The sequence below is a fragment of the Sparus aurata genome, chromosome 12 (assembly GCF_900880675.1).
Source record: "Sparus aurata chromosome 12, fSpaAur1.1, whole genome shotgun sequence".
In the NCBI taxonomy this organism is placed as follows: Eukaryota; Metazoa; Chordata; class Actinopteri; order Spariformes; family Sparidae; genus Sparus; species Sparus aurata.
Window position 1 is genome coordinate 2,524,321 of NC_044198.1, and position 10,215 is coordinate 2,534,535.

Below are 10,215 nucleotides of genomic sequence, written 5' to 3' on the forward strand. Positions count from 1 at the left end.
TAATGAGCTCCGTCTGTCAACGCCTACTTGGGGAGCCTTGCCTGCTACCTCACTCTCAGGGAGAGGAAGCCCCTTATGCTAACGGTAGCATGCGCTAATGTTTACGGTGGATGTAACACTATGACTCGCGGAGATTTTTTCGTTCAACCAAACCAGTTTGACCCAGAATCGGACCCAGAAGGAGAGGCTCCGGAAGAAGTACAGACTCTGCGGCTGCAGCAGGACATTTCAGAATTGTTAGTGTGTCTGAATAATGTTAGTTTGTTTGTATGTGTTGTTACAGTTACTACCATGTAGCCAATGGCTAACAGCTAGCGAAAGCTGTGTTTGTCTCCAACACAGTCTCCAAACTGTTATACACTGTTCGCATCGTCTCTGTCTCCAGTCTGCCCATGTTTCCAGACTTTTTACTGTGACAACCAAGCTCCCTCGTAATATTATTAACATCAAACTCGCTTCAAACGCCATTGCATAGCGGACCGAAGTGGAACTAACTAACTGACTTCACCATACTTGTCGGCTGTAAATACTATCAAACCGCGGCGACACTTATCGGTGGCTCGGGTGCAGTTGCTGGGTCCGGTATGGTTGGGACTGATCCTTTTACGAGGGTCAGTGTTGAGGCAAAGCCAGATTTGTACTGACACTCGTTACTGAAGCAGTCCGACATGAAGTGGTTAGCACACAATTACAAGCTAAAACAAACCGCAGCCGGCACGTTGTCATTAAAAATGAAACACAACCATGGACGCTTCTGTTGTTCTGTAGCTGGGACAGAATATAGGCACTTCCGTTGATTATTACAACCAACAACAGAGCAATTGCGTGTCTAGCTCTGAGCGACAACGTTGCAAAACAATGTTAACTGTCTTTGGCAACTTATATGAGGAAATAAAAACACAGCTCCTGTCCTCTCCTGTCTGTCCTCCTGTCTGTCCTCCTCCTGACACGGGTAAAAAACTTTAACACACTCAAGTGTGTCAGCCACCCCAACCGAGACTTCAGTGAACTTTCCCCCAGAAAAGAGCCTCCCTCCCTGCGAGTGACCGAGTCAGACAGTGTCCTGTTACCGATGGTAATTATGTAATTTAGAGAAAAAAACTTGTCACTTCCCAGGGTGTTTGGTGGGTCAGGATCTCAATCACAATCACATTATAACAGCATCCATATGATTATTAACAGTCAGCAGGTTCATGTTTAGATTAACAGGAGGACACCGAGGGAAACACCTTGAAAACACACAGACGTCATCATCATCAGAGATGGACAGAGTACTCGACCCCAGTACTTGAGTAAGAGTACAAATACTACTGGTCAAAATTTACTCCGTTACAAGTAAAAGTAGCTCAGTCAACATGTTACTCGAGTAAGAGTAAAAAAGTACTTGCTTTTAAAGGTACTTAAGTATCCAAAAGTACATGCTTTTAAATTTACTTTAAGTAAAAGTAAGAGTAAGAGTAAATTTCTTATTTTTCACATCAATGAATTACTATACATTTTTCTAAATGAATTTAAGTACCTTTTAACTCTTGTTTCTGAGAATTAACTCTTTGAAACCACCTGCACTGATGTGCTTGCTTTTAGGTCCACAATGTTATATAAAGCCTGCAGAAACACCTATAAAAACAAAAAAAAATGAATGGGATCACAGGAGGACAGCAGATGTTGCAGATGCAGATGTTTATTAACAATCATTAAAATTGTAACCAAATGAACCTGCACCGTCCAACTAACTATCATTTAGCTAAGTTGGGAACTGGAACCCCCTCAAAGACCAATGTTGTCCCCAGACCACTGGTTGAGAATCACTGCTTTACAAAAAAACTACATCTGATGCAGCCATTGTCGCGGTTTTGTGTTGACAAACGCAGTCGAGAGCGTGGCTACTTTGGTGGTGTCCTGATGGGGAGGGATGACGTATTTCCGCTTTTACGTAGATCCCAGTGGAGAGCGTGCACTGTGATAGGTTTCCTTCTTTGACAAACACAGCTTGTGTCCAATAGTTTTTTAGAAACAAAAAAGAAAGAAAGAGCAGACCTGAAAGTAACGAGTACTTTTCAGCCTTCCTAGAAATTAACTCGAGTAAAAGTAAAAATATTTGTCTTGGAAATGTATTCAAGTAAGAGTAATACGTACCAAAGAAATCTAATACTCAAGTAAAGTACAAATCCTCTGGATATGTACTTAAGTACAGTACTCAAGTAAATTTACTCCGTTACTGTCCACCACTGCTCATCATGACGTGTATCGTCACAACCCTTTAGGCTCCGCAGCGCTGTGTGAATTACACAGCGGTTCGTCTTTACGCCAGAGTTGCCTGGTTCTGTGTGAACAAACAATGGCGGAGAACTGTTGAACTGCCGCTGCAGCGATAATGCCGTGTCTCTGTGTGAAAAGAGCTATTGACAGCAGAAGCACAGCTGGCTCGCTCTGACTACTGGCTGGTCCTGCTTCACTGAGCAGTGGTCAGTCTGTCAGAGAAGTTACTCTGGCCAGCGTCTCCTTATATCTGAGTCACACAATACGTACACAGCCACAAGGCCAAGACCCCTACGGTGGTTGTCCTGTGAAGTCCAGGGAGGAGTGCTGATCAAATATAAAGGGTCATGCTATGAATGCCAGAAAAGATTTAACTATCTTGCCTAATGATTAATGTCTGTAGTTTTTGCCAAACTTTTGCCAGAACACAAGGACTGAGTAAAAAGGGACAGGTTTTATTTTCTTCAGGGCAGTTTTGCATCTTTTCTGATTCCCATAAACAAACCAAAACAAAAGTGAAGGCTAGGAGAAGATGGCTGCTCAACAAAATACTGACTGATTGTAGAGTCTAGTTGTACTCAGGACAATGATGGGACTTAAGGCAGGAACACACCGGCCCAACCGTTGGACGTCTGAAGCGTTTGGAGAGACTCGGACGAGGTTGGGAACAAATATGTTTGGTGTGTTCAGCTGCGTCGGAAGCTTTCGGAGCCGCGCGGACGTTGTCAGATCCGACTGAGCATGCGAAGTCTGAGGAGGAGGGCCGTCGGACGTCTGAGCCATTGGATTCTCTGATTGGTTGTGTGCCAGCTGTGTGCCAGCTGAATATGAAGGTAGATTTGTGTCTTTATTATTCAATAAATTAAGTTTGCTTCGATCAAAATATATAATTTCAATAAAAAAAACCTTCACTTCAATCAAAAAAACCCTTTTCAATCACAGAAAAAAAGTGTTTGAATGCAAAAATATAGTTGAGACTCAAAAAAATGCATTTGAACACTGTTTTTCTTTGATTGAAAATGAAAATTGAAAAGGTTTTTTTGTAATGTTGTTTTGTGTTTGGGCCATATTATGGGTAGGACATTTGTGTCTTTATAATTCAATCAAAAAAGAAGTTGCTTCAAACAAAAAAAAATATTTTCCATTAAAAAAATCACTTCAATAAAAAAAAAAAACGTTTTCAATCATAGAAAAAAAGTGTTTCAATGCAAAAAAATATTTGAGACTCAAAAAATTGCATTTGAACACTTTTTTTTGATTGAAAATGTTTCCTTTGATTGAAGTCATTTTTTTTTGTGTTTGGGCCATATTATGGGTAGGACATTTCGAGGGCTTGGAGCCAGAGGGGCGTAAGTGGCTTTTGACAAACTTTACAGGAGAGACAAAACAAAATTTTGACCACACTTCAATCAACTGTATTATTAACCCTTAAACACAACATTGCAACCACAGACATACTTACATGAATGAGTATTTAAGTAATAAACTTATGGCATATCAACACAATGAACATGTTCTAAAACATTTTAAAATAAAAAAAATATGGCAAAAACGTCAGATACGCCTTTTTGGCACCAAACATTTCCAAGTCTTCTATGGACATATTGGGCGTATCTGCTGAGCAATGCAGTAAATAATTGGTCAAAAGGGGAATTGATTGAATAATTAACACTTGAATAACACTTGAATAAGTCATTCATTGTCATTTAACTAATTCATTTTTTTTATTTTTTTTTTCTCATTTCACTTTTCCATTCTGGGCATCTGCCGAACAGTACAGACTGTAATAAAAGTAACTGAACTTGCTAAATTTATGGTAATTGGCAATTCATGAGTTATTCAATTATTTCATTACATTCATTCCAGAGGCGGTTCTGGGGGGGGCCAACAGGGGCCAGTGCCCCCGTAACTCTGAGTCTGGACCCCCCTGTGGCCCCCTGACAGTGAGTCTGCATTAATAATACAATGACAGATTTCTTGCAATGATTTTGTTCTGAAGGGAAAGGCAGAAATAAAGTGTCTCAGCAGTTTACTACCCAATCAAAATTGCTGAAATTGTAAACACTGCTTTGTCTGAATGAGGGATTTATCCTTTTTTCCGGGTTGTATGTGCCCCCTAACAAAAAAGCTGGCCCCAACCTGGCCCCCCTATTAAAACTGGCCTAGAACCGCCACTGATTCATTCATTTTTTTCAAATACTGTATACAATAGACAGTTCTCTCATGTTTGTCTACTCCACTAAACTCCTGTTTAGTCCACCATCAGAGCATTGTAGAACTCTGCAAGGAATACTCCCATTGCTGCACAGGGTGAGTAGATCTTTAATGGATTGGATTTATATGGCGCTTTTCTAGACACTCAAAGCGCCTCACAGGGTTCCAGGTTCCATTCATTCACACACAGTCATACTGGTGGTGGTACACTACGATAGTAGCCACAGCTGCCCTGGGGCAGACTGACGGAAGTGTGGCTGCCATTCGGACCTACGGCCCCTCCGACCCCTCCGACCACCACCTCAAACATACAGCAGTCAGACACATTCACACGAGGCAAGGTGGGTGAAGTGTCTTACCCAAGGACACAACGACCATGGCACAGTCAGGATCGAACCACCGACCCTCCGAACATAGGCCGACCCACTCTACCACCTAAGCCACGGTCGCCCAGATCTTTCTTCTTTATTGCACTGATCCCAGGAGGACTTTCATACATTGAGCTTGGTTTGGACACAGAGTGGGTGCTTCTGGTGCCCCTGGTTGCCTGCTTTGCCACCTTCAGTTCATGGAAGGTTGGGTCGGTGAAACCATACTTGAAGAAGATTGGTTTGGGTTCTTCTTTTGTGTAGTGAAACCATTTAATCTTCTGCCAATGCTCTATTTGTCCCTCCTCATATTTGGCTTTGTTTTTGAGTATGTGATTGGAGAAAGACTTGAAGTCCAGGAAATCCTTGTGACCAAGTTCATGTACGGTGTATGGGTTGTTCTTTCTTGCCACTCTCACAAGGGTGTAGTAGCCATCAGGGGAGTAGATTGAAACCTTTCTCCTCACAGTTTCCACTGCAGCATGCACGCTGTAACGCTCCATCTGGCTATGACCAGACTCCATGTACTTATGGTCAATAGTGGAGAGGGGCAATGTGCTGACTGCATGCAGGCACATTGTGCTAAAGGCAGCATTTCTATTCTGTCCACCACATATATCTGAATAAAGACCTGCATGTTTGACTTCAGAATTAAGTTGTGAAAGGTACGAGTAAACACAAGTGCTGATCTCTGATGATCCTCGGACGCCTTCCCGCTCATGCCACATGTAACACTCAACATCTTTACTGCCCATTTCATATACAGTGAGGTTGTAGGTACTTAACTTGCGTGTTCTCAATATAGGGTTCATCAGTTTGTTTCATAATATTAATCAAAATCTTTTCTGCCTCAGACAGTTCCATGTCTGCAGTTGTGTCAGCCATTTTGAATGCTGTTTAAGGGCACCAATTACACTTATGCCCTTCTGGCTCTGAACAAACATTTTGATATATAGAACTCATATTCGCCCAAAATGCCACTTACGCCCCTCTGGCTCCAAGCCCTCGATTTGTGTCTTAATTATTCAATCCTAAAAAAGTTGCTTCAATCAAAAAACATATTTTCAATCAAAGAAAAAACTGTTCAAATGCAAAAATAAAATTGAATCCCCCCCTAAAAAAAAAAAAAAAAAATCATTTGTGTTTTTTTCGATTTGAAGTGATTTTTTTTTTTTTTTTTTTTTGAATGAAGTGAAAAAAGTTTTGAAGTCGTTTTTTTTTCATTGAATTATTTTGACACAAACATCCTGCAGTGGGCGGGTGCTTCCCCATTGGTCAGACATGTTTGAGTGACAAGTGTCTACACCAACGACGTCTTTCTGACAAGCAAGTCATGGCCGCCAGCAAGCCAGGGAGCAGTGGTGGAGTTGTTGTTAACTACAGCATTAAAATGATTGGTGTCATGTTATTAGTCTACTCTGTTTGACATTTCGATTAAACATAAGGCTTTCTAACTTAGTTCACGTTGACTAATTTGTGTGATGGTGTTAGATATCTAGCGCCGTCATATTGTCAGGCAGGCTAGCTGATAACGTTAGCCAATGGCCCTGCACACTGAATGACCACATTAGTGGTCAAACAACAGTCCACAGGCCAACTGTTGCCCGCAGCGCTGCCTGTTTAGCAGCAACAGATCATGCAGAGCCTGAGTCTATCTTCTCACACTGCCCAGTGGATTACTGAGGTCAAGCCAGCCGTGGTTCGTGTTTGCTTGGTCAAATCAGCCGCACGTTGTTTTCTAGTGCGCGAATCTACTAACATTTACGGTAATCGTAATGAAACCGCTCTGAAGAGCTGCTGGTAGTGACAGTGGGGCAGAATGCAGTCTCACAGTCAGACCCGTGAAAATTACGATACTTTTACAGTAATTATTCCCGGTAATAAACTGAAGGTATCACGAAGGTATGCGTCCGGATTTCAAAGTAAAGGACGACAGAAAAAACGTATATTTCACCCAACTTTGACGTGGAATGAAAAGCTTATTTTCCATAAGTAGTCTATGATTCATATACTGCTGAACTTAGTACTTCCTAGATTACTTGCATGCATAATATAAAAGGATCACTCAAACATGTCTGACCAATGGGGAAGCACCCGCCCACGGGATGTTTGTGTCAAAATAATTCAATCCAAAAAAAAAACCGACTTCAAAACTTTTTTCACTTCATTCAAAAAAATTTTCATTTGATTGAAAATATTTTTTTTGATTGAAGCAACTTTTTTAGGATTGAATAATTAAGACACAAATGTCCTACCCATAATATGGCCCAAACACAAAAAGATGACTTCAATCAAAGAAAACATTTTCAATCAAAAAAAATGTGTTCAAATGCAATTTTTTGAGTCTCAAATATTTTGTTGCATTCAAAAACTTTTTTCTATGATTGAAAACGTTTTTTTTTTGTTTGAAGTGATTTTGTTTATGGAAAATATTTTTTTTTTGTTTGAAGCAACTTCTTTTTTGATTGAATTATAAAGACACAAATGTCCAACCCATAATATGGCCCAAACACAAATCAACATTACTTCAATCAAAAAAGTTGCTTCAAACAAAAAAAACCTTTACTTCTATCAAAGAAAACATTTTCAATCAAAGAAAAACAGTGTTCAAATGCATTTTTTTAGTCTCAACTATATTTTTGCATTCAAACACTTTTTTTCTTTGATTGAAAAGGTTTTTTTTGATTGAATGAAGGTTTTTTTTATTGAAAATATATATTTTGATTGCATAACAAAGACACAAATAGCTGAATGGCCGTTCTGATTGGCGGTGTGCTAGCGAATCAGCGCGGTGTGTGGGAGGGGCGGAATACTGTGTGCGCTTTGTTTTTCTATGTACTCCGTTCCGTCATTACCCGTTTTCATATTTTGCAGTACTGGCACCAGACTAGTTGTTATGTCCGTTCAGGACGAATTAATCTGTGTTCGTTTGGTAATGCTTTGCTGCATGTTTAGTATGCAGCTGTTTTTATCGGAAATAGTTAAGTTTCGTTTTGATCGAAAGTAAAGAGAGTTGCGTGCACAAGCCTCTCGTTTACAACTCACAACACAAGCACCACCCGCTTATTGCATCTCGCGCAAGCGCAGAACGTACACGCTACTGTGGAGCTGGCAGCATGTCGAAGCGGTGTGTTCAATGCAACTTTTGTGCCGAACGGGTCAGACAAGAGGCAACGGAGTGGTCGGATAAGGCAGTTGGACGTCTGGGCGGTGTGGGGGGCCTTTACACTACCAGCCTTTAAATATGCGCTACATTATGGTGGTGATATTAATATGGATGAACCAACTCTCACTGTAAAACCTCCAGATGCTGCCTGTCAGCTCTTAGACTCATAACTGAGGAAAACAGCTACATGGGCTCTACCAGTACCCACCGACCACAGCTGCTTGATATCTCACTGTGTCTTTTGTCTGAAAAATTCCCATTAAATAATCCAAAGTTCAACTATAAGGGCAGGCAAAGAGCACAGACCGCTGTCAAGGCTAATACTCCAAGTTTGAACATTTTTCTTTAAAATCTCTGGTAGCAGTTTTTTTTCAGACAATCCACATTTGAGTGTGAGTAAGAGTAAAAAAGTTGCATGATATATCATGATATGATATGAAGAGACTTCTTCAACTACAAATAAGGTCAATTGTTACTCTTTGTATCTTGATTTATAGCCACACTTGCAGCATGGGTTTTCTTTGTTTTCTGTTGATTGGTTGATCCACCATTTTGTTCCAGACTAAAACATATCTACAACTTTTTAAATGGATTGCCTTGGAAATTTGTATGGACAAGATCCCCAGATAATGAATTCTACACAATTTTACCAAATGTGTGGTTTTAAATGAAATATCTCAAAAGCTATAGGATACTTTGCTGTGAAATATGGTGTGAATAGAACCATAAAAGTTGAACATTTGGGTGACTCTTTCAGACACTGTAAGTTATTCTAATGTGTTTTATGTCATCTCAATGTAGAGTCTGTGGGCGGGGCGAAAGGAACACAGCACAACAGGGACACCATCTTGGACAGTGGAATCCAGTTCTTGGTGGAGAGTGAGCTATCTCAAAAATGAGATAATCCTAAACTTGACTGATCGCATTCCTGCTCCCCAGAGGACACCCCCATGTCCTTTCCTCCTGCACTCTCCTCAGTACAAACTTTACAATTGTAGCTACTGGCATCACTCTCACATTAGTAGATTAAAGATATTAATCTATATCGAATATAGTGATATTTTGTTTGTTCTTCAGGCTGGAATGGGAACTAGAAGTGAGTTTATACCTTCTGCTCTGACATGCAATACAGTCATATTCAAAAACACTAGAAGCAGGCGCATCCTGTCTGTAGTTTTTTTTTCTTGTACGTATGAGAAAACAACAACTCTGTATGTTCAAGATAATACCGGTGAAAAGTGTAGACTGCTTCTTACTTAGAGGACAAAACACAGATACAAAGCAGCTGCAAGGTTCAGGGCAAGGAGTAATATAGGTAATGAACACACACACACACACACACACACAAACAAACACACACACACAAACACAGCACAAGGAGCACTGTAAATACTTAACAGACCTAAACACACAACCTTCTTAATTTGCAGGTTAAAAAATAAAGTGAAGTGTCTGTTAAATCATAACACAAACATTAACTGAGCCTAATTTAAACCCACTTGGTCCACAAACACACATTCAACACAACGCACTTGCCTTACTCATAAAGAAAGCCTCAGGTGTCAGGTATCAATTAGAATACAGCACCAGGAAAAACCTTAACACACTCGCTACACACATGCTTAATTGAATTGCGCCCGAAGTTGGTGTAAAAAAATAAATAAATTATATTCTTAGTGCAAACGTTACAAAATACCTAGAGGGTTGGTGCAGAGGAAATAATCTTATGCTCAATGCGGACAAAACAAAGGAGATGATCATAGACTTCTGGAGGTCACAGCCTGAGCACGCTCCTCTCAGCATCAGTGGCCGCACAGTGGAGAACATCAAGTTCCTCGGAGTGCAGGTCTCATAGGACCTAAGCTGGAATAAAAACACCTCAGGGATCATGAAACAGGCCCAGCGGAGACTGTATTTCATGAGGAAGCTGAAACAAGTCTCTCTCCCCATTAGAATCCTCAAGACTTTCTACAGTGGTGTGGTGGAGAGTGTTCTGATTTATTGTATCTCGACATGGTACTCCAGCTGCAGTATGTCAGACAATAAAGCCCTGCAGAGAATTGTTAGAAGAGCTGAGAGGGTCATCTGAGTTTCCCTCCCCTCTATCAAAGAACTCTTCCTAGGCCGCTTCAAGAACAGAGCACTGAACATCGCCAGGGACCCTCCCACCCTCTCTACACCTCTCCTCTCCACACCTCTCCTCTCCCA

General features: G+C 40.8%; 1 protein-coding gene across 3 annotated transcripts in view; it reads right to left on the minus strand.

Moving 5' to 3' along the window:
• Positions 1-10,215, minus strand: part of shroom3 (shroom family member 3) — a 72,017-nt gene that overhangs the window by 54,518 nt on the left and 7,284 nt on the right. The window lies entirely within an intron of this gene.